Source organism: Oryctolagus cuniculus, chromosome 9 (assembly GCF_964237555.1).
Source record: "Oryctolagus cuniculus chromosome 9, mOryCun1.1, whole genome shotgun sequence".
NCBI lineage: Eukaryota > Metazoa > Chordata > Mammalia > Lagomorpha > Leporidae > Oryctolagus > Oryctolagus cuniculus.
This window is the reverse complement of record NC_091440.1, coordinates 20,236,144-20,262,681: the sequence shown is the minus strand read 5'-3', so window position 1 is coordinate 20,262,681 and position 26,538 is coordinate 20,236,144. Positions and strand designations below refer to the sequence as shown.

The window sequence follows — 26,538 nt, the reverse complement described above, 5'->3', positions numbered from 1 at the left end:
ACTGTCCTAGGAAACCTACAAACTGTGGAAATTGTTGCAAGTTAGAAATCTAGGTCCCCTTCTCAGTTTTGAATAATCAGGCAAATACTTCCTTTTCTCTTACTCCTTCTGTGTTTTTCTGAAATGCAATAGGCGTTTGGTCTCTCTGTGGAAGAGCTAAACAAGAGATGCTGGAGATGGAAATCCCAGAGCATTTAAAAAGAACGAGTCTTTGGTACAGTGAGTTCATTTCCATCAATCAAACTCTGTCCCCCGGTTCCTTTGTTGCTTCTCACTTACCTACCATCAGCCTTAAACCACCACCAACAAACCCCAACCACCAGAGCTACCTGTAGTTAAGTAATTATGCCCCCCAGAGAGTTAGAATAATTCTCAAGAGTAATGTGCTGCTTCTAGCCCTGGCTGCTCCACTTCTGATCAAGCTCCCTGCTATTGCACCTTGAAATTCGGCCCAAGTAGTTGGGACCCTGCTACCACCAATGTGGGAGACTGTGGTGGGGTTCCAGGCTCCTGACTTAGGCCTGGTCTAGACCCAGCAGATGTGGTCATTTGGGGGTGTGAATCAGCAGAGGGAAGATCTGTCTCTTTCTGTAACTACCTTTTGAAGAAAGAAAATGATCATTTTTTAAAAAATTGTTTTTCATGAGAACCTACTGGAGGATATGCATCAGCAAAAGAACTGCATCAGTGGAGAGACAAACCTGCCTGCGTCATTGGCAAACAACTGAGCAGATTCCCAGGATGAGAGTTGCAGTGTTCAAGGATCACCACACAGACAGAAGTATGCTGAAGTCAGCATAGTGGAGACAGCCAGGGGAAATAACATTCACCCATCTGTTGAATGATGATTTGGATGATTTTGGTTAAGCATTGGAGATATGTACACACACACACACAATTTACATATATATACGTGTGTATAAACATATAGTAATATACTGAAGAAACAAACTTCAAAATAATTAGACCACAAAACAAATTTGTACAAGAAAGAAAATAATGTATTGTCTTGCTCAGCAGTGAACAGAAGTACTTTTATAGTCATGAAAAGGTAACCTCTGGGCTTACTGCAACTTTTGAGGTTCTGAGGGTGGGGAAATGTTCAAGAAGTAGGCTCAAGAAAGCGGAATCCTTACCTATCACAGCAGGGAGTCAGGCACAATATCTGAATGTGATAATTTAGATAATAACAACATGCTATATTTGTGTATTACAGATGAATTCCTGAAGAATTACCTAAACTGGTTTTAAAATAAAAATTTAGAGAGAAGGAATAGGCAAGTGAGGAGTAAAATGAATAGCTTAAAATTGCTTTTCAAGAAATCATTAAGTCATTGGTTATACAATTACTTATGTGAATTGTATTCATGACAATTTAAAAATACTATATTGAGAAAAGATGATTCATTCTTGTTTAGTCTTTCCAAAAATACACATATAATTTTTACTTGGTTATTAGTTGGGAAACAGCAAAATTATTAGTCTTATGTAAATTCTTCAGTTTATGTTGCTAATACCTATATTTCATATGCTTAATGAAATATCAATTGTGAATGTTTTTAAGTTGAATATTTTTAAGTGCATATTTTAAGTTGAATTTCTGAGAATGAAAATCTGAAATGAAGGTTATTGTTGCATAAATTTCTGCAATGTGGGAAAATCAGTGTGGTCTAAAATCCGTTAAGAGATTCTTGTTTATTATTCATTGATAGCTCTTCGTGATATCAAGGAGCTTTGACCTTGGCCATATTTTCAGCTACTTGAGTATAATTCAGCATCAACCACATTTGACTGTAATTTTTTGAAGTTCCAAAAGAGACTCTTTAAGTATTCAGAGACTTAGGAGTATAAATATATAATAAAACATTTTCATATTGATATTTTTCAGTAATTACTTTAAGACCTTTAAGTACTCTTATAAATTCTAATGGCAGGTTAGCCTAGGTGATATATGACACTTTCTAAAATAGTCTCTTTTATATCTTAAATATGAAAATCAATCAAAATGGGACTAAATCAGTTACTAAAATATAATCTTATAGTTACCTTTGATATGCTTTTCCCTCTTTAGATATGAACATTATTCAATAAAACATTTTAAAAATAATTTAAGTTGTCCTTAATGTATTTGCCTAAGGAAGAAAATGTAATAATTGCATTATTCAATAGATCACTTGTTACAGGGCAGATGTGGTCTCATGTGAACAATCTAGTGTAAGGATAAGACAACTTCTAAAGTCATATAAATTGAATTAATGTTATTTACAAAGTAGAAATTTTAAAATGCCCTCATATCATTGAACTGTTAATAGTATTACAGTCTTAGCAAGCTAAATACTTTTTAGTTATTCAGAAGCTACAATGTAATTGGTGAATTTTAAAAATAAAGATGATAGTCAAGTTAGATATAATGTTTGTCATTAGAGGAGACAATCAGTGTTACACACTATGAGCAAATTTTAAATCTTTGAAAACACTGAAGCAATTTCTTATAACTTTTTTAATAAAATCATATATGCTTGACATCGGCTAAGTTTTAATATTGAGATTCCTTCAATCTTTGGTTTCATTTTTTCAGTCTGTCTTTAAGATTAAAAGTAATTTAAGCACTATGTTTATTAATGATGCACTAAAGTCAATTATCTTTTCATGACTATAGTAAAATCAAGACCAAGAAATATAAGCTTGAGTGTGAATAAAAATCATTAGAAATGAACACAAATTTTATAGAAAAATGCTGCCAGTTATACCTTCACTTGGAAGCAGAGACTATTTTAATCTGTATTTTTAGGGACTGGTACAGTGATTGGTGCAGAGTCTCACTTTAATTAATGAAATAATATATATAGGCAGCTTTTTCCATAATCAACATTATAGAATCATAACTTATGACTGTATAACTCATTATGAAATTCAATCTGTATAAAAAACTTTAAGATTTCCCTTGAAAACATGGGAATACTGGGGATAGGTGTTGTTGACACAGCCATATGTGATGCTGGCTTCCCATATCAGAGTACCAATCTGAGTCCCAGCTGTTCTGCTTCTTATCTAACTTCCAGCTAATGAATCTGGGAAGGCAGCAGATAGCCCAAGTGTTTGAGCCCCTTGTCACCCGTGAAGGAGATCAGGATGAAGTTTCTGGCTCCTGACTTTGACCTGGCCAAACCATGGATGTTGTGGATATGTGGGCAGTGAACCAGTTGATGGAAGATTTCTCTCTGTCCTACACCTGTCTTTCTCTGAGTTACTCTGCCTTTCAAGTAAAATGAAAATAAGTATTTTCTTTTAAAAAGAAATAAAATGCAGGATTTTGTAGATGCTTTGTGCAAGTTGCAACTTGGAATGCTGGCATCCAATATCACAGAGGTTGGTTCAAGTCCCAGCTACTCTATTTCTGACCCAGCTTCTGCTAATGGCACCCTGGGAAACAACAAGTGATAGCATGAGTTCAGTCCGGCTTAGTCCTGCATGTTTCAAGCATTTGGGGAGATTGCTGATCTCTCTGTCTCTTTCTATTTCATATAAATAATTATAAAAAAATGGATGGAGAGGTAGCTAGGCCCTTTGCAATGGGATAGCCAAGTGTTGTGATTTTGCTAATTCTATATAATTCTCTCCAAATGTCAGCTTTCTTGTGGGTAAATATGACAATATGAATGTGTACCTTATAAGATTTTCCTGAGATTATGTGTTAAACTATATAAATGATTTAACATTTTTAAAAGATATTTACTTGAAAGGCAGATAACAGAGAGGGAGGTCTTCCAACGATTTGTTCATGCCCCAGTTGGCTGCAATGGCTGGGGCTGGGCCAGGCTGAAGTCAGGACTCTGGTATTCTGAGTCTCCCACATGAGTGCCAGGATCACAAGTACTTGGACCATTTTTCACTGCCTTCTCAGGCTCATTAGAAAGGAGCTTGTTTGGAAGCAAAGTAGCCAGGACTTGAACAAGTCAAGTAGTTCATATAGGATGCAGTGTGGTGGCAGCTTAAACTACTGTGCTGCAATGCTGGCCCCTCACAAATCCACTAGTTAGGGGTAGCTGTTGTAGATAGGAATCTAGATAAAATTATATATAATTTGATATAATGTGTTGTCTCTTTTAAAAGATATTACCTTGGGGTTGGCATTGTGTGCACTGGGTTAAATCATTGCTTGTAACACTGGTATCCCATATTGGAGAGCTAGTTCCAGTCCCACTTGCTCTGCTTCCAATCCATCTTCCTGCTGATGCTCCGGGGAAGAGAGCAGATGATGGCTGAAGTACTTGGGCCCTTGACACCAGTGTGGGAGACCTGGATGGAATTCTTGGCTTCTAGCTTCAGTCTGATCCAGACCTAGCTGACTGTTGTGTCCATTTGGTAACTGAAATAGTAGATGGAAAATTTATCTATATCCATCTTTTTCTCTTCTTGTAGCTTTGGCTTTCAAATAAGTAAATCAGTCTGAGAAAGATTGATTTATGGAAATGTACATGAAAGCCATTTTCCCTTTTCCATCCTCTCCACAGTGCATTTTATCTCTTTGTTGGCAAAGAAAATTCCAAGGGTGAAATAATCATTTATATGGCCATTAAGTGTTTCTTCCAGTGTTCCCTATTCAATATAGTCAACAAAAGTGCTAATTACTCCTAATTGGGAGACACCTGTTGGTCCATTAGCAGATGCAGAGACCCCCTAAAGCATCGCTCAGAAATTAACTTCCTCTGAAATAAATTTAACTCTATCATTAAGAGGTCAAAGGGATTAGAATTAAAATAACATTAATCTCCTGTTTTAACTATCAGTAGAAATATACAAGCCATACAAATATATTCTTCTATACTTTGCCTGATTGGTGTGGAGCCGGGGAACCACAAAACAAAACAAATTCCTGAAAAGTAAATTTCTAGCACCTACTTTATTCTTAATGCAATAAGTGAAATTTCCTGTAAGTACTTCTATGCTTATAAACTACTAAAAGAATTTGATATGGTAGTCTGTGTTATGTTGGTAAGCTTCTCCTTAGTTGACAAAGGAATAACAAAAAACAAGAAGGTTTTCATTAAGTCTAATCTCTTTCAAAAGTATTATTGGCGTGATCAAATAGCCAAATTTTACAAAAATGTATTATCTGTGGAGGAGCGTATATAACTAGTATTCATGTGTGTTGATGGAATAATTCTATGCAGTAAGTCTAATTCAAATGAAAATATAGTTTTTAGACAGGCTACCATTGCCCATTACTCCTAAACTTATGTAGTATTCAAATATCCTAAAAGTTGAGTAAAGAAATGTTACAATTTCCATCTAAAGCTGGCTGGAATCTTCAGTATTTCTTAGGTGTCTGACCGATAATTTGTTACTATTTATATTTACATGAATTTCTATTTATAGTGGAAATTCATGAATACACCAGATCCATCCTATTTACCTTGTAACAATTCTGAAATTTTCATTTTAAACTTCATAATCTTCTTTTTTTTTTTTTTTTTTAAACTTTTATTTAATGCATATAAATTTCCAAAGTACGACTTATGGATTACAATGGCTTTCCCCCCATACCGTCCCTCCCACCCACAACCCTCCCCTTTCCCACTCCCTCTCCCCTTCCATTCACATCAAGATTCATTTTCGATTATCTTAATATACAGAAGATCAGCTTAGTATACATTAAGTATGGATTTCAACAGTTTGCTCCACACAGAAACATAAAGTGAAAAATAATAGATGATTTTTTTTAAATGATGATGAAATCAGATCAGACCTATTGTCATGTTTAATCCCAGTGAGAGTCAAGTTGGGAATTGATAATTTCTTTTTTTTTTTTTTTTTTTTTTTTTTTACAGAGGATCAGTTTAGTATGCATTAAGTAAGGATTTCAACAGTTTGCACCCCCATAGAAACACAAAGTGAAATATACTGTTTGAGTACTCGTTATAGCATTAAATCTCAATGTACAGCACATTAAGGATAGAGATCCTACATGAGGAGTAAGTGCACAGTGACTCCTGTTGTTGACTTTACCAATTGACACTCCTGTCTATGGCATCAGTAATCTCCCTATGCTCCAGTCATGAGTTTCCAAGGCTATGGAAGCCCTCTGAGTTCTCCGATTCTTATCTTGTTTAGACAAGCTCATAGTCAAAGTGGAGGTTCTCTCCTCCCTTCAGAGAAAGGTACCTCCTTCTTTGATGGCCTGTTCTTTCCACTGGGATCTCACTCGCAGAGATCTTTTGCCAGAGTGTCTTGGCTTTCCATGCCTGAAATACTCTCATGAGCTTTTCAGCCAGCTCCGAATGCCTTTAGGGCTGATTCTGAGGCCAGAGTGCTATTTAGGACATCTGCCATTCTATGAGTCTGCTGAGTATCTCACTTCCCATGTTGGATCACTCTCCCCTTTATTTACTCCATCAGTTAGCGTTAGCAGGTACTAGACTTGTCTATGTGCTCCCTTTGACTCCCAGTTCCTTCACCATGACCAACTGTGAACTGAAACTGATCACCTGGAACAGTGAGATGGCATTGGTACATGCCACCTCGATGGGATTGAATTGGAATCCCCTGGTATGCTTCCAACTCCACCACTTGGGGCAAGTCAGCCTGAGCATGTCCCAAATTATACATCTCTTCCCTCTCCCATTCCCACCACCATGTTCAACAGGGATCACATTTCAGTTAATTTTCAACACTTAAGAATAACTGTGCATCAATTACAGATCTAAACCAGTCATATTAAGTAGAACAGATAAAAAAAACTACTAAGAGAGATAATGTATTTAGTTGTTCATTAACAGTCAGGGCTATGCTGATCAAGCCACCATTTCCCATAGTGTCCACCTCACTCCAACAGGAAGGTGTTAAACAGGGTAGAAGGTTAAATCAAATTTATAGAAACTTATCCTGGATTTATAGCCTGAAATGTAGCACAAAAGACTTTAGTGGGTTTACAAATATTTCTGAAGTGAAAGCTTCCTATGGTTAAAGGACTTAATCTATGCATTCTTTCTATCAAACAGACTGTAATATGTTGGGTGTACCTTTTCTAATCTAAACAGATCATATTAAATCTGTAATTGAAGTTGTTATCAACATTTCCACACAATTTCAACCCTTTAGACAAGAGTGTTGAAGCTGATTTCAAGTGAATCTTCAATTTGACCTGAAGAATTCTTCGTATATGTGAATGATGCTCTTAGAAAAATTGCTTGAAACAAATTGAGCATTTCTGTTATATCTAAATGTCAGCCATTCTTTGTAGCTTCCATGTAATCTTTGGGCTGTTTATCTCCAGATTATTGTCTGTTGCCTCTTTGGCTACAAAATGCTTTTACACGTGGTCTTCATTTATTTTTAGTGTAGTGAAAGCACAGTTCTATGGAAAAATATAAGATGTGAATATTTAAATGGTGAACCAGCCTATGGCAACAAAGTTAATTATGAAATTAGATGCACAAGAGATGAAACTCATTGCTGACACAAAGTACAGCTTCCACTTTATCTAGCAAACTTTGTAGTATTTAAAGTGATACTGTCATTTTATTGATTTCTGAACATTTCACATTAGAGTAAGCACTTGAAACTTTGAGTCACAGCAATATAAACACTTGTTCATCTGTGAGGGGTTGAAGTTTAATAATTGGCAGGCTTGCAGACAATCTCGTCTAGATTTTTAAATTAGGACAAACAAACTGCTGGGGAGAAGGATATGTTTTTCCCTACGCCCTTAGGGGTCTTTGGCTGGATCTAAGAATTAAATAGACATTAAAAATGAAAGCACACAGCTATTAATTTTTGCATATACATGGGACTCAAGATATTGAGAATGTGAATAATTGGCCAACACAGATCTTTTATACATTTAAGCAAACAATTTTTGAATATGTGATAATATATATTTTAGATTATGATTTAAAAAAATCAGATTCTCAGGGTGAAATTGGCTTGTGTTGATCATTTAAAATTGAGGAGAGACATTTGAGAAACAATTTTTATATTAATACAACTTTCTTTTGCTGTTTCACTTAAAAAATCCTTATCTAAAATCACAAAAGTTGATGCCTATATTTTTTTCTGCAAGTGTTGTTTTAGTTCCTATATTAGGTCTTTGATTCATTTTGATTAAATTTTAATTTGTAGTGTAAGGTGGAGATCCAACTTCATTCTTGTGTTCTTACAGAAAACATTCTTCATTCTCACTGAAAAAGTGTTGATTATTTTCCTCGGTGAATTATTTTAAACAACTCTGATAACCAGAAGACTAAATGTGAGGATTCAGTTAGACTCTCAAGAGCCATTCCACTGACCTTTATGTCCATTACCACACTGTCTTGGATATAATGACTTTGTAGTAAATTTTGAAAGTAGAAAATATGAGTCTTCCTACCTTTTTTTCCCAAGAGTCTCTTTTCTGTGTCTCTTGGATTTCCATGTGAATTTGTAAGATCACCATCAATTTTTGCAAAAAAAAGAAATCTGATATTTTTATTAATATAAAGTTGGTGAGTATTGACATCTTAAGTCTTCTGATTCATGAATTTGGGCTATTATTACATAGGTTCAGATTTCATTCAATAATGTTTATTATGAACATTACTATTTGGCCTAAGATCATACAGTAATTATTCATACAATTATCATTAACTCTTTCTGCTAATCATTATGGAATAATCATCATTATTAGCATAATCATTATGCTAATCATCATGGTGTTTGTGATCTTTAGAGATTATAATATATATGTGAAAAATACAACTACTTTCTTTGCCTGTATTCTTATTACCAAAAAATATAACTCGCTTCTTGAAATTAGTCTCAGAATATGCTGTGAATCTCAGATTATTTTTCAAAAAGATATCAGGGCAAGCAAAAAAAAAATCATGAATAAAACTTGTTATATTTAAATATCCCAGGGGAATATAATCATTCATATAATATGTTACTTTATAGTATACATAAGTTTATTTTTAATAGTCATTTATTTATTTGAAAGGCAGAGTCACAGGTCGAGGCAGAAACAGAGAGAGATGTCTTCCATCCGCTGGTCCTCTGCAGGTGGCCGCAGTGGCTGGACCTGTGCTGATCCGAAGCCTGGAGCTTCTTCCAGGTCTCCGACTCAAGTGCAGAGGCCCAAGGACTTGGGCCAACTTCCACTGCTTTCCCAGGCCAGCAGAGAGCTGGATCAGAAGTGGAGCAGCTGGGACTCAAACCCACACCCATATACCCACCATGCCACAGCACTGGCCCCAAGCTCTATTATCTTTCAATGTTATTCTAGGCTGCATTTCCATGCCAGTGATTTGATTTCATACATATAAGCCTGATTATTTGACTGTACCTTTTCTATTCCTTTAGTTTTATGATACAAGGGAGGAGGGTACCCAAAGTTTATAGGAAATTTACAATACCTTAATTCCATTTTTTATGAATGCTTTTACATCCTCTTGTATTAAGTAGATCATCTAAAAGAACCACTTCCTTATCTTTTCTCCAATATATCTACATATATAAGAAATGGATAGTTTTACTTTTTTAGTTTTTTGTTCATTATGTAATTAAAGTTTTCAGTTTGTTTTAGTGGAATAATTTTAAATTCATTTAGATTTTTGAAGTTAAAAACTTATTCACTGGGCCTGGCTTTGTGGCATTTTGGGTAAAGTCATGGCCTGTGATGCCAGCACCCCATTTGAGTGCCTCTTTAAGTCCCTGCTGCTCCACTTCTGTATCAGTTCCCTCTAATGGCCTGGGAAAAGCAGCAGAGGATGGCCAAAGTGTGTAGGTCATTGCTACTCATGTGGAAGACCTGGATAAAAGCTCCTGGCTTTGGCTTGATTCAGCCATGCTTGTTGTGGCCATCTGGTGGATGAACCTGTAGATGGATGGAAGATGGATCTGTCTGTCTCTCTGTCTCTCTCTCTCTCTCTTTCCTCACTGTGTCTTTCCCTCCCTCTCTCATTCTCTCTTTCTCTTTGTCATTTCCTTTCTGACTTCAAATAAATCTTAAAAAAAAAAACTTTTCACAAAATGATGTCACTTTACTAGATCTAGCATTCCTATGGCAAAATAAAAAAAAAGACTTTTTGAAATAAAGATTTGTTTATATATAATTCTGCCTTTCAAATAAAGAGATCTTCCATCTGCTGTTGTACTCCCCAAATAGTTGCAATGGCCAGCACTAGGCCAGGTCAAAGTCAGAAACCAGGAACTCCATACAGGTATCCCACATGGGTGGCAGAGTTCCAAGCACTCGGGCATCTTCTGCTGCTTTCCCAGGTGCATTAGCAGGGAGCTGGATAGGAAGCACAGCACCCAAGTCTTGAACCAGCATTCATAAGGATGCTGGCTTCACAGGCTGTGGTTTAACCTGTTCTGCTACAATGCCAGCTCCCAAAACATAAACTTTTTATTTCAGTTTTGGGAATAAAAGATCTTCAGATCATCACATACTGTCCATTTAAAAAAATCGCAGTTATATCTTGCAGAAGCAAGTCTTTTTGGTGTGGTGGTCCATAACTGCACACATGGACTATGAAACTTCCAGTTAGACTTTAAATGTAGCATTGGCCCTGGAATAAAATTCATTTCTTCTTATCACAGAGTTAAAAGAAGCTTACCTTCCTGACTTAATTATCATTATAAGTTTATTGTCTGACTCTATGACACATTAGCTGCAATATGAATATTTATATGCTTCCAAAATTTGTGTTGAAACTTCATCCTCATGTAGTGATAATAAAAAGTAAGATCTCTCAGGAGGTGACAAAGTCCTTAAGTCTCCCTCTAGGAGCTGCCTGGGCTCTTCCAATCCTTCTTTCATGTGAGAATGCAGTGAGAAGGATCATCTTGTATGTAGAGACTAAGCCCTTGAGAGTCATTGAATCTGGGGCCGGCTCTGTGGTGCAGCGGGTTAAAGCCCTGGCCTGAAGTGCCAGCATCCCATAAGGGCGCTGGTTCTAGTTCCTGCTGCTCCTCTTCTGATCCAGCTCTCTGCTGTGGCTTGGGAAAGCAGAAGATGGCCCAAGTCCCTGTGCCCCTGCACCCACGTGGGAGACCGGGAAGAAGCTCCTGGCTTCGGATCAGCACAGCTCCGGCCGTTGCAGCCATCTGGGGAGTAAACCAGCAGATGGAAGACCTTTCTCTCTCTCTCTCTCTCTCTCTCTCTCTCTCTCTCTCTCTCTCTCTTTCAAATAAATAATACAGGACAATTAATCTGTCAGTACTTGGATCTTGGATTTCCCAGCCTCCACAGCTGTGAGAAACAAATTGCTTGTATTTGTTAATTACTTAGTCTAAGTTATTTTATTACAGCAGCACGGATAAAGACAACATCACCTTTGTTATGAACATTTTTCAAATACCAGTCCTTGCCACTGCTGCTTAAAATTGTATATTCGGCATCTAATGTTTTCTCTCTGACCACAGTCTTAAATGCTGCACTGACAAGCAATCTGTCTCACTCCCTCTCAACCCAAGCAGTAGAGGGAGGGGTGATTTTATCCACTCTTTTTAGTTTGGAAACGCTTGGGAGCACTTTATTCCTCTAGCCACAGTGATTACTTTAGGGACAGGCAAGTGACCCAGGCCAGAAAAACATCCTGGGATTATGGCTGGTCTAATAGGAAAGGAGGGTTTTTTAAATCTGTCCAGGTTGCTGAACTTACGGTTTGTAAGACTGGTGCTGTTAATGGCCCTTCTACCCTCTGTGTGAAATAAGCCTGCCTGAAATAAAGCTGCAAAGGAAGATGCCACGGCTCTGATATAGAAAAAGTTTCTAGGGCTGGTGTTTGGTTCAGTGGTTAAGATACCACGTGGGACACCTGTATCCTATACAAAGTAACTTATTTGAGTCTCTGTTCTGCTCTAATCCAGTTTTATACTAATGTACACACTGGGAGGGAGCAGTCACAGCTTAAGTGTTTGGTTCCCTATCACCCACATGGGAAACATGAATTGGATACGGGGTTCCTGGCTTCTACCTCGCTCAGCCCAGATTGTTGTGGGCAGGATTAATCAACAACTTATCTTTTAATTTAGTCATTTGAAATCAGTTTCTATAACTTGCACCCAAGATAAACCTGTAAGTCAAATTTGAGTATTTAATGTTATCAAGTGATAAAGACAGAAGAACATTTTAAACCTTACAAAAATTTTAGGAGAGGATACCGTTAGTAAACACTAATCCGGCATGAGAATTAGATGGAATGCTCATAGCTTCAGGGAGAAAATAATTCTTATTTAAATATATTCTTACATACAAAACATACAGTTGTGCATATTTGCATAACATTTTTTGAGAAATACACACTTTCATTAAAAAAGGTTTCTCATTTTTTTTATTTTTCCCAAGGAAACCTTTTATTTAATAATTACAAATTTCATAAGTACAACTTAAGGAATATAGCTATTCTTCCCATCATATCTGCACTCCCCCCACTCCCTCTCCCTTTCTCAGTCCCATTCTATGTTAAGATTCATTTTCAATTAACTTTGTACACAGAACACCAACTCTGTACTAAGTAAGGATTTCAACAATTTGCACACACAAAATATTTGAGAACAAGTCTTACAGTTAACTCTTGTAGTACAACTCATTAAGGACAGAGGTCCTGCATGGGAAGTTAGTACACAGTGACTCCTATTGTTAATTTAACAATTAACACTCTTATGTATGATGTTAGTGACCACCTGAGGCTCTTGACAGGGGCTTCCGAGGCTATGGAAGCCTTTTGAGTCCATAAACTCCTTCAGTATTTAGACAAAGCCATAAGCAAATTAGAAGTTCTCTCCTCCCTTTAGAGAAAAGTATATCCTTTGGCTGCTTCTTTCCGCTGTGGTTTCACTCACAGAGATCCTTTATGTAGAGCATTTTTTACCATAGTGTCTTGGCTTTCCATGTCTGAAATGCTCTTATGGGCTTTTCAGGCAGACCAAGAAGCCTTAAGAGTGGATTCTGAGGTCAGAGTGTGCTTAAAGCAATTGTCATTCTATGAGTCTGCTGTGTGGACCACTTTCCATGGTGAAACATTCTCTCTTTTTTTAATTCTATTATTACCAGACACTTGATCCTATTTATATGATCACTTTAACACTTTATCCTATCTGTTCAGTTTAACACTTAATATGGTCACTTTAACACTTAACATAGCATTTTTATTACCCAATGTAATGGGATTTGGGGTCCCTTGCAAGTTTTTAAATTGTACCCTTAAAAGTAAGTCTTTAGGAATGTATGCAGAACTATATAGCTTTACATTTACAAACTTCCTCCTTTTATTTTTTTACTGAGATCCATCCATAATTGACTTTATACACATATGATTAACTCTGTTGAGAGTTCAATAAATATTATGAAAAAAAATAAAAACAAATTGTTCCTCAACAGTCAAGACAAGGGCTGCTCAAGTCATCCATCTTGACGTGTCAATTTCACTTCTACAGATTACATTTTAGGTGTTCTATTAGTTTTCACACATCAGGAATACATACGGTATTTGTCCCTTTGGGACTGGCTTATTTTATGAAGTATGATTTCAAAATTCATCCATTTTGTTGCAAATGACCGCAATTCATAGAATACATATCCCATAATTTCTTTATCCAGTCTTTGGTTGATGGACATTTAGGTTGTTTCCATGTCTTAGTATTGTGCTTTGAACTGCAATAAACATGGGGTGTACAGATCGCACTTTCATATGTTGATTTCATTTCCCTTGGGTAAATTCCCAGGTGTGGGATAGCTGGGTTGTATGGTAGGGCTATATTCAGAATTCTGAGGTATCTCCAAACTATCTTTTATAGTGGCTTTACCAGTTCACATTCCCACCAACAGTAGATTGTGTGCCTTTTCCTTCACATCCTCGCCAGCATTTGTTGTTTGTTGGTTTCTATATGAAAGCCATTCTACCAGGGTGAGGTGAAATCCCATTGTGGTTTTGATTTGCATTTCCCTGATGGCTAGTGATCCTGAATATTTTTTCATATGTCTGTTGGCCATTTGGATTTCCTCTTTTGAAAAATGTCTGTTTAAGTCCTTGGCCCATCTCTTAAGTGGGTTGTTTGTTTTGTTGTGGAGTTTCTTGATCTCTTTGTAAATTCTGGTTATTAATCCTTTATCAGTTGCATAATGTGCAAATAATTTCTCCAATTCTGTTGGTTGCCTCTTCACTTTCCTGGCTATTTCTTTTGTCATACAGAAGTTTCTCAATTTGATGTAATCCCAGTTGTTAATTTTGGTTTTGGCCGCCTGTGCCTCTGGGGTCTTTTCTAAGAAATATTTGCCTGTGCCATATCTTGCAAGGTTTCTTCAATATTCTCTAATAATTTGAGGGTGTTGGGTCATAGATTTAGATATTTAATTCATGTTGAGTGGATTTTTGTGTAACATATAAGGTAGGGGTCTTATTACATACTTCTGTATGTGGAAATCCAGTTTTCCCAGCACCATTTGTTGAAATGACTGTCCTTGCTCCAGGGATTGGTTTTAGCTCCTTGTTAAATGTAAGTTGGCTGTAGATACTTGGATTGATTGCTGGCATTTCTATTCTGTTCCATTGGTCTATCCATCTGCTTTTGTACCAGTACCAGGCTGTTTTGATTATAATTGCCTTGTAATATGTCTTGAAATCTGGTATTATGATGCCTCTGGCTTTGTGTTTGTTGTACAAGATTGCTTTAGCTATTCGCAGTCTCCTGTGCCTCAATATAAATTTCAGCATCATTTTTTCTAGATCTGAAAAGAATGTCATTGGTATTTTGATTGGTATCACACTGAATCTTAAATTGCTTTTGGATGAATGAACATTTTGATGATATTGATTCTTCCAATCCATAAGCCTGGAAGATTTTTCCATTATTTTGTATCTTCTATTACTTTCTTTAATGTTTTGTGATCCTCATAAGAGATTTTTGACATCCTTGGTTAAATTTATTATAATGTATTTGATTTATTTTTGTAGCTATTGTGAGTGGGATTGATCTTAGAAGCCTTGGCATTGTCTGTGTATACAAAGGCTGTTGTTTTTTGTTATTGATTTTTATATCCTGTACCTTACCAAACTCTTCTTTGAATTCCAATACTCTATTGGTGGAGTGTTCTCAATATTTAATTCTGCAGAATCATTGGTGTGGAGAGAAAAAGTTTTTTGAGCAAGAAATTTGTGCATGATAAGCAACAAAGACTAGAATACATAGACTTGTATCTTAATCAGTGAGAGATGTGAAAGAATGGAGATGGAGGTTTTGACATAATTGAGATATAATATTCTTGGCCCTAGCACCTAAAAGAATAGGATTTTGTAATCAAATACTCGACAATTAGAGACTCAGACTTTGGCAACTGAGCACTTGCAGCAATCATAATTCAGAGAATGGAAGAGAATGTACTATTACAGTGCATCATGTTTAAAGATGGATTACTACATTTCCTTGAAACACTTTTGAAAATCACTACATTAGATGGCTTTATTTCTGAGGGATTGCCTCTGACCACAGTGATTTTTTGTGAAAACCTAGATAGGTGTCATTTTACATTCTGACAATAAAGTGACATCAAATGAGTTTTGTTGTTCTCACTTTGCATGGGAAATGCGCATGTTTGAGTGTTTTCTGTTTTCACATAAAAGTAGATATTTTAAAAATTCTTAGAAGAATTTTCTTAGACAAATTCTTCATATAAATAATTTGGGTATAGAATTTTCCTAGGCTTCTTTATTAGCTCCTGAAGAGATTTCGTTTTGGCAAGTAGTACTTTCTGAATTCAAATTCTATAACTGCAGAAACTATCACAGCTGAGGAAAAGAATAGACAAATCAGAAATCCATTCAGCTCATCAAGCCTTTCATTATCACCTAATATGAAAGCCAACTTTCTCCAAGATAGCATCTAATTGCTTTCAAATGGCCACAGCATCCACATCAGAAACCTTACTTTGCAGCCCTTTTCTAACATTCATATGTCTCTGAATGGACATGTTCAGAATTTGATTCCCAATTTAATGGGCTTATGTTGGCTTGTTTTGTTCTCCAGTTTTTAAACAGTCCTTTCTTACTCCTTACAGTATGATTTTCTTCCTTTTGTTTTTTTCTTAAGATACTCCTAAAAACAATCACTACTGATACTTGAAATAAAATTCAAGGAACATTTTCATATCATGGAAAAAGTCATCAAAATCTAAGTCTAGCCCTATGTAAATTATTGATCTCTATTAGGTACTTTCAGAAATTAGAATATTCATCAGTACCTCATGCCTGTGAGAGAAAGCCATGTAGCATGAGCAAACATTATAGATCATTGGTCCTTACGCATAGAGTAGACCCAACACTAGGCATTTTATTAGAGAGTTAATGACTTTACAAAATGTCCTGCTACCAAATGTTTTCATATATTTTCAAGATCTAAAATAATTTTTAAAAGATTTATTTCAACTATTTGAAAGGGAGAGAGGGAGAAACAGATTGTTTATTATCCTTGTCTATATTCTGGAGAAATTCTTTATTTGTTGAATTCTTTATTTGGTTAATGGTTAAACTTGTGATTATAAAATTAACTGCAAGTATGCCATTGTAAAAATTAAAAAGTAAAAATAATAAAGAGGAGTAGGGAAGGTGGAAGAGGGGGTGAAAGGGAAGATAGGTTGTAAAGTATCATTATGCTCTTAAATCTGTATATATGAAATACATGAAATTTTTCACGTTATATAAATTAAACAATTAAATTTCCATCAGCTGGTTCAAGGCCTAAATGGCCACAATGGTCACAGTTGTGCAAGGCCAAAGCCAGGATCCAGGAGCTACTTCCTCATCTCCCACGTGGATGAAAGGGATCCAAGCACTTAAACCATCTTGCACCACCCTCTTAGGCACGTTAGTTAGTAGGGAGCTAGACTGGAAGCAAAGCAACCAGGAGTCACTGTGCTGATGTCATAGGTGGCACCTTAGCTTGCTGTAACACAACCCTGGCTCCTTAAAGAATTTGTGAAGTATTAGAATTCTGTGTACTCGAATTCTTATATATTTTAGCCAATAGTACTACAAGCTATTCAAATATTTAACTTAAAAATTGAGAATATTATTTTCAATCTTGTTTTTATTCTACAATTTTTTTCCTTGATGGTTTTCTTTCAATAAACATTGTTTATAGTTGTAATAAAACTTAAAGCTTAAAAGCAGAGCTAAGGAGAAATTTATTTTAGAAATTGTACTCTCCACCAGCCTATATTTATCTGATACTTAATTTGACCTACTATTGCAAATAATTTCACCTTACTTTCTGTTAAAACTCAGAAAAAAACAGTTCTCACAGGCACTGCATGACCACATGTTCTGATGAAAAGCTACATTTTTAGCTTTTTCCTTCTGTTTGGAGCATCTTGCATCTTAATATTTGTCATATGATCCATTTCCCTAACACTTAGTTGTGAATTTGCTTTTGTAAGAGAAATCTTTCTACAGAAGTGATTCATAAGAAATGTATTTTCTTTTTTTTTTTTTTAAAGAAATGTATTTTCAAGAAATAGGTTAAAGAAAAGCCAGAGTAAAAAACAACTGAGCCAATTAGGACTCATTGCAAGGTAAGGTTGGCTTAGGCTAGGGCCTTGTTGATTGAAAAAGGGAAAAATGAATATATCTGAGACATACTTTAAAAGTTGACAATATAGGATTGAGAGAATGCATAGAGCTTATGAGAGAAAGTCAAGATTGGTTCCACATTTTTAGTTTGATTACGTTTATGGATGGTGATATTTATTGAAGTGTGTAGAAATTCATTGGTGCTTAAAATGTATTTTATAGGCATAATTTGAATGAGATTAATTTTAGTCATCCTAATGGAGCAGAAAGTAAGTGTTGTAAGTTTGGAATTAGCAAAGAGATCTGAGTTTCACATATAAATGGGCAATCTGCAGAGTTTTTTTAAACTGGGAGATCTGTGTGTGTAAGACAACAGCTGGAAAAGAGATATCCCCCAGAACTGAAAACTTTTTGATGCATAGAATTTGGAGTAGGCCTAGATAATTCCAGCAGAAGAAGCTGTGACATTGATAAGAGGGTAAGAGAGAGAATAGTGAAATATAGAGTCAAAGTATTTTTTTAAAGGCAAACATTGTAATGAGTCATAAAGGTCAAGGATGATCAGGATAGAGTGCAGTTTGGATGTGGCAATGTGTCCAGCAGATGGTCACTCTGGGTGGTACTCTTAATTCAGTGTTAGAGTTTATGGTTTCATATTTGTATTTCTGGGTTTCTAAAACTTCATATTCATTGTCACTAATTACTTTTTAATGGTTTGTGAAAGAAACAATTTGTATAGATGTTCATCCAAAATATACTCAAGTGTATTTTTTATCTCTTAACATTTTAATTCAGACATCAGAAGATTAGACTGAAATTGTTTTGATTACCAGAATAATTTTGCTGAATTTCAACTTGATATTTGACATTTGATCTGCATAAGAAAATATTAAATGCAATGAATTAGAGTGAATATTCTATGCTTTATGAAAATTCAATGCATTTCTTAAAATTTCAGTGGATTTCAAAATACTTATAATTTCTTGGTTTAGTCTAGCTTCAGGATGTTTCCTATTGGCTTTCATCCCACTTTTTAAAGTGATGTTCTTAAGGAATAACAGACAAACTACCAAAGTCAGTCAAACCTCAGGGGTTATATAAGTATGTTCCTGGGTGTGATATTGATATAAGGGAGACCTTTGGGTAGATAGCATAGAATGTCTTGATGGATTGATAGAAGATAAAGACATGAGGGACTCAGGATACTGAGTACTGGTATTTGGAAAGGTAGAGTGGTGTGCTAGCAAATAAAGCATGATGCCTTGATAATCTGCCTGTGGATGATGTGTGCAACTTCAGACAAGTGAAAGAAATCTGACAGTAAGAATATATATACCACAGGAGTTAAAGCTTAGGACTTTAGAATTGTGCAGGCTACTTTCCAGTAAGTCAATTAAAAGACCTTGAGCAAGCTATCTAGCTTCTGTAGTCTCACTTATCTCATCCATATATTGATGTTAATACTACATCAATATAAAATTCTGATAGATTAAATGAGAAAATATGTCAATAATTCAGTAGGAATTTCTAATACAACTAATGTTTTTCTCTTATCACCAAACACAGGGAAGTCTAAGGTTCAGACTGCAAAGATACAAGGCAGTTGCAAACCTAGGTGATGAGGTAGGGATTTGATTATGCAGACCCCTGTGGTTGAAGGTGGTTTTACAAATCTAAACATTACAAGACTGTCCAATCCAGCCTTTCTTCCATTTGAGAACTATGACTTAGTTCCTAAAATTTAAGAGTTTAATGAGATGGCAAAGTTTTGTTGAACACGATGCTTGCTTTGAAGCAATGTTACAGAGGCATGTGAGTTACAGAGTATCTGTGTTCAGTATATCTCAAACTACAATTCAAGGAGCCGTTCCGTACATTTCTTCTATGTGGTTCTGCATGTATAATACTCTGCCTGGTCTGTTTAAGGTGATATCAGAGCTGACACAGAATTTCCTTATGAAATTAATCCTTGGTTTTTCCTGTTCTTTTTCTTACCATTGAAAAGATGATAAGAGAATGTAGCAGGGAAATACTAATTTTAGGAAGGGCTAATGAGATGACAAATGCAATATTTTAAGAAATTTAAGATAGTACAAGAATGTAGAGATGAATGTTATTAGAGAATAAAGCAAGAAATTCTGAAATCTGTTATTCTGTTTTGTCAACATCTTATTCTTGAACAAAATACAGTCTAAGAACCATAGGAATTAAACACACACAGTATAGTGAAAACTTTGCATTGTGGAAATATTGCCCATTTATCTCCCTTAGTTTCAGTACAATGACTCTCCTGGTAGCTGTCATACATGATAAACATGGTTTAGTTAGCAAAATTATATTTTATGTAATTGCATGCTTTAAACCAGAGATCAATAACTAACTTACAAATATACAGTAACTAAGATCAATGGATAATGAATACTTCCACATTCATTTAAATAGATATATCCTCTATCTTCTTCTGACAAGTGATAATCAGATTATAAATTGTGGTGTAATTTCATAAACACTTAATTTATAGGAATTCACTGAGATGTACTCAGCTGAAGAAATAATAAGAGGGAAAAGATAACAATAGATAACAATTTAACGCTTTCTCTCTCTCTTTCTCTGTATGTGTGTGTCTGTGTTTGTGTGCATTTTGTGAGTAGCAGGTGACTTTTTATGTGCATTTCTATGTGTTTAGATTCTTAGGTATGGTTTTAGTAGAGTCTCACTCATATTACTTACAACTGCCATATGTCCATTTTAATATTAGCCTTCAAATAAATGAAGATTGGTTTGAATAAAAACCCACTAATGAAAACTTTAATTATAGTCACAGCTGACAGCTGTTTCTAAATGTAGTGTGTTAAGGTTCCCTGGAGGACAATGCTCTTTGCACTGTGTATCCTGAGTTGAGCAGAGTTCACACATGCCTAACCCTTCCTTATGTCTATAGGGAGGCTGTGTGTTTAAGGACTTCTGGTAGAGAATAACTCCTCTGAGTAGGAGGCCACGCTCTGGAAAAGATCATCTGCAATAGTTTGCCTGACCCATACTTCTGTTGTTTTCTCTTTAGTATTATTTTGATTCATAAAATAACCATAATTTGTCATTGTTTATGAAAAATAACTCTAACTGGAATATGTGAAGTCTATTAAAATAATGCACCTAAAAACTAGTTTGGGCCAACTGATGTAATTGGATTTTACTGATCCAGCTAAGTGAGGATATAATGTAAGCTAATAAAAATAAAGGCTGACTAGCTTTATGATGGCATATGGCAGGTCATTTTTATTGTTTTGGGGGCAAAAGGATGTTTTATACAGAATGTATGAAAATAAAATAAAATCTGTTCCTCAAAATAGGAATTAGATTTGAAATCCCTAGTTAAAACAACTTAAATCCATAAAATATTGTACCACGTTCAAAGCCTAAAAACCTGTTTTAGGCTTCATAGTCCCATATTTTTTCTGATTAATGTGTTGTATACTTAATATTTTCATAATGCCAAATAGTATCAATTAAATTTTCAATCCCATGTAAAGCTCCAGGAAAATTTGATATATTCAGAAATGAAGCTGGGAAGACAGTTATGGGTGGGGTTGATGAACTGAGAACGCTGAACTCAGTAGGTTGGTTGTGTCAGAGCGGTGTATCAATGAATGAGCATTAAAACGGAACTGTTGAGGACTGGACAGTCGCTGAGCCAGACTAAAATCTGCTGCTTGGAAAATAAGTATGAGGTTTCTTGTTGATGGTTCAGGCCTTAGATCAAAGCATTCATCTTTATTCATTTCTTCTTGTTCTGCTCTACCAACTGATTGTTCCTTCTCCTACAAGAGATAAAGAAATTAGTCTTAGTCTTTCTACAATACAAATAAAGATCCAGTTCCTCCTTCCCATGTGTTTCATAGCTTCATGATTCTATACAAACCCAGCATTCACACTAGAGTATTTCATTATTTTGTGACGTATTTGTCCATTACTCCAGAGTGTGACTTTATGATATTCACTGAATGTCACATCAGAAGGCTCAGTGGATATAAATTTATGGTTTTATGTTATTATTCTTGAATTTGGGGATATTAGATATTCTCAGTGCAGAATATCAGTGTAGTATATATGTATTATTACTGTAGATATTAGGAATATATATACAACACAGACCTGCAAAAATCATTGAATTATATTTCCTATTAACTCAAAAGCAGTTGAAAAGATAATAGTGTTAAGTCAACTTCATAGTTGTTTATGAATTAACTACTTTTTTTTTTGCTTTTAATCTGGAATATATTCAGTCTTTCAATGGCTAATTAACATTTTAAAAAATGTTATTATCTTAATCATGTCAGTGACTGTGAATTTTTATGAGGCAATATGACAATTGGGAAATATAAATATCTTTGAAAATTCTAGATAATAATTGTCACCTATAAAAACACACTAATAATCATTTATTTTCCAAAAAGGAAAGAATATCATTAGTTCCTATCCATGTATCTTAGCGCTTAAACGTTCACAAAGAAAATTGACTATTAAATGAATAGACCAGAGCTGGAGTGGAGTATATCTGATTTGTCCAGCATTGTATTTTGTCAATATTTAAGATTTAATAGAGATGGTTAATAGATCATCTTAATGAAATTTTCCTCCATTTTTTCAGTGAAATAGTACTTTTTTTAAAAAAAAAATTAAAGGCAGTGTTAGAGAAGAGACAGACACACCCACACACTCACAGAGAGAGAGAGAGAGAGAGAGAGAGAGAGAGAGAAAGCGAGAGAGAAAAAGATCATCATTCTACCAGTTTACTCACCAAACGACCAGGATGAAGCCAGGGGTCCAGAACTTCACCCTCCACATGAGTGGCAGAGGCCCACATATTTGGGCCATCTTCTGCTCCCCGTTTGCCAGGAGGTAGATTGGAAGTGGGACTCAAACTGCCCATCATGAATGATGCCACATTGCTGGCCCCAAAGTAGTAAGTAATTTTTATAAGTCTTAAGGAATGACTTTATGAAACAATAGAAATTTAGAAATATACTGAGGAATTTTTATCAATTAAGATAGAAAATTTGCACATACAGAAGTGAAAGGTAAACAATTAGTATCTCATGGTTATAACTGATCATAATATCTTAAGTTTTTCTACTTTGTCATTCTTAGTATATGGCTAGTTTCCTCATGGTCAAAAATAGTTTCAGGAGCCCCTGCAGATAATATTACATCAATATACCATGTAACAGGATGGTAGAAGGTGAGAGGGAGTAAATACAAAGTCGATCCATCTAAAGGAGCCAGTTTTGTTTAAGCAATCCTTGCTGAATTTTCACACTTCAGTTCTACTTTTATCCAATTGGCAAGAAAACAGTTATATGGTCAAAAAAACTGTATGGAGAGCTGCTCAATAAAGCTGCAGAATAAATGAAATTATCTTACCAATAATAGAGGTATGGGTGACCAGCAATCTCTACCACTGAGTCTTATCACAGATAATTAAATTACATAAATTTCCATAGATTTATAGACAGAAGATTTCTTATCCTTTATTTATTACCTGCCATTATAACTGTTTAAGCTTCAAAATGATTTATGAGATGGGAAATTCTAAAATCATCTATTAATAATTAACATAAGTTTATATAATTTAATCATTACTAATTTATATCCCTTTGTGCATAAATGCATATCTGTCTACATAATATTTGCATTCAATAAATCAAAGTAGTAAAGCAAACTAGGGTATTTAGAAAACTAAGGTATAGAAATCCTTCTTGGTGTCCAAGGGGGATTCATTCTAGGATACTTCATGTACACCAGAAATCTGTGGATACCCAAGTGTCTGTGGCACCATATAGATTTTATATATTATACTGCATTATTTAGGGAACAATTCAAAGACAAAATGTATGCGCTCAGCACAGATGCAGTTTTATTCTTCAAATTATTGCAAACCATGGATGCAGAACCCACGACTAGAGGGCCGACTGCAAGTAAGAAGGATACTGTAGGGATGTAAAAATATCTTAAAGAAAAAAATCGAGAGATACTGCATTACTGCCATTTTTTTTTTGTGGAATAAGAATGAGTTGTTCTATGTAACTCAAAATGTAAAACAGTAACCATTGAGTACAAGCATTAATTTATTTACTTACTAATACACTTAATTAGCACTTGATATTTGTTAGGTAGTGGTTTTGTGTGTGTGTGTGTGAATGTGCAAGTGTTATAGCTCTATAAACAAGAATAGACAAGTTGCAGCATACATAGCCCCTATATTCTATTCCAGAAAATGTAGGTGGATATTAAAAAAAAAGTTAGCCAACAAGGCAATTTCATAAATGCTACAATTAAAGAGAGATAGGGCTTTGATAGTGAATCATGGAGGAGAAAGTGAGCTACTGACGGAGGAGTCGGGAAATCTCTGATATTAGGACACATGGGCTGAGTCTAAATGTGTCCTTTTTATTGCTAAAGCATGCTATCTACCTATTTATCTTCATGTCTTTTTCTACACCCTACTGTAGGTTACTATCATCCATCAAAAGAATACAATGGTAGAATGATCTTAAGAAAGCATGTGTCAGGTTGTATTCCTTCCCTGTTTAAGATTCCCTAATGTTTCTATTCTAGAATTAGAATAAACTGTTTGTTAGGAATACCTATAAGACCATTTTTAATGATTGCAAGACTTCTAATGATCGCACACTAAAATCCACTCTTCTCATTATTCTTGAGCTGCAGAAGCCTTCTTTATATTTTTAGACATACATCCAGCTCATTCTTATCTTGAGGTATCTCTATCTTCTTTAGTCTGAAATGCTACGTACACATCAGTAATGAAATCACTTAAGAACTTCATTTGTGCATTTGTTTGTCTCCCTCCTGGATTAAAATATAAATCTCTTATTAAAGAGAAGGAAAATAACTGTTAACAAATTTCTATTTCCAAGAATGTTGCTTGCATATAGTAAGTATTCAAGAATACTTTTGATGGATTGAGTTTCTTCTTTTTTTTAAAGATCTATTTATTTTAAAAAACAGTAATGCAGTATCTCTCGATTTTTCTCTTCTTTAAGATATTTTACGTCCCTACATTATCCTTTTTACATTAAAGACAGAGTTCCAAATTGTACATCTCACTTTTCAGTTAAATTTAAACACTTAGGAATAATTGTGTGTTAATTACATAGTTCAAGGAATAGTATTAAGTAGGACAAAAAATACTAAAAGGGATAAAGTATTAAGTTGTTCATCCACAGTCAGGACAAGGGCCGATCAAGTCACTGTTTCTCATAGTGTCCATTTCACTTCAACAGGTTTCCCCTTTGGTGCTCAGTTAGTTGTCACTGATCAGGGAGAACATACGATATTTATCCCTTTGGGACTGGCTTATTTCACTCAGCATGATGTGTTCCAGATTCCTCCATTTTGTTGCAAATGAAAAGATTTCATTGTTTTTGACTGCTGTATAGTATTCTATAGAGTACATGTCCCATAATTAATTTCTTTTTTTATATATATTTTTGACAGGCAGAGTGGACAGTGAGAGAGAGAGAGACAGAGAGAAAGGTCTTCCTTTGCCATTGGTTCACCCTCCAATGGCCGCCGTGGCCAGCGTACCGCGCTGATTCGATGGCAGGAGCCAGGTACTTCTCCTGGTCTCCCATGGGGTGCAGGGCCCAAGTACTTGGGCCACCCTCCACTGCACTCCCTGGCCACAGCAGAGAGCTGGCCTAGAAGAGGGGCAACAGGGACAGAATCCGGCACCCCGACCGGGACTAGAACCCGGTGTGCCAGCGCCGCAAGGCGGAGGATTAGCCTAGTGAGCTGTGATGCCGGCCTCCCATAATTTCTTTATCCAATCTACTGTTGATGGGCATTTAGGTTGATTCCAGGTCTTAGCTATTGTGAATTGAGCTGCAATATACATTAAGGTGCAGACAGCTGTTTTTTTTTTTCCAATTTAATATCCTTTGGGTAAATTCCAAGGTGTGGGATGGCTGGGTTGTATGATGGGGTTATATTCAGGATTCTGAGGAATCTCCAGACTACAATTTGGATCATGCTCAATCTGACTTGTCCCAAACAGTATAGTTAGAAACATACTGTATTTTGGAAATTTATATTTACTAAATAAAAAAAAAAGTGGAAAAAAAACATACCAGGGGATTCCAATTCAATTCCATCAAGGTGGCATGTACCAATGCCATCTCACTAGTCAAGTGATCATTTTCAGTTCACAATTGACCATAATGATAGGTCTAAGTGTCAAAGAGATCACATAAACCAGACTAGTATCTGCTAATACTATCTGATAGAATTAAGAAGGAGAGAACGATCCAACATGGGAAGCAGGATACACAGAAGACTCATAGAATGGCAGATGTCCTAAATAGCACTCTGGCCTCAGAATCAGCCCTTAAGGCATTCAGATCTGGCTGAAGAGCCCCTGAGAGTATTTTAGGCATGGAAAGCCAAGACAATCTGGCAAAAAACAAACAAACAAACAAAAACAAAACAAAACAAAATACTAAATGAAAGATCTCTGCAAGTGAGATTCCAGTAGAAAAATGAGCCATCAAAGGAGGAGGTACCTTTCTCTGAAGGGAGGAGAGAACTTCCACTTTGACTATGACCTTGTCTAAATAAGATCAGAGTCGACAAACTCAAAAGTCTTCCATAGCCTTGGCAACTCATGACAAGAGCCTCAGGTGATTGCTGATGCCATAAACAAGAGTGTCAAATTGTTAAGTCAACAACAGGAGTCACTGTGCACTTACTCCTCATGTAGGATCTTTGTCCTTAATGTGTTGTACAATGTGATTTAATGCTATAACTATTACTCAAACAGTACTTTACACTTTGTGTTTCTGGGTGCAAACTGTTGAAATCTTTACTTAATTTATATTAAATTGACCTTCTGTATATAAAGATAATTGAAAATGAATCTTGATGTGAATGGAATGGGAGAGTGAACAGGAGAGGGGAGGGTTGCGGGTGGGAGGGA

General features: G+C 35.5%; 1 protein-coding gene across 16 annotated transcripts in view; it reads left to right on the top strand.

Annotated features, from left to right (window-relative positions):
- Positions 1–26,538, top strand: part of GPC5 (glypican 5) — a 1,599,230-nt gene that overhangs the window by 937,953 nt on the left and 634,739 nt on the right. For 2 of the 16 annotated variants that reach the window (XM_017343551.3, XM_051850554.2), the window contains one exon: positions 1–26,538. This exon is cut by the window's left edge and continues 9,312 nt beyond it. The exons of the other annotated variants lie outside the window; for them this stretch is intronic. The gene's annotated coding sequence lies outside the window, so the exon portion shown is untranslated. 16 annotated transcript variants of the gene reach the window in all.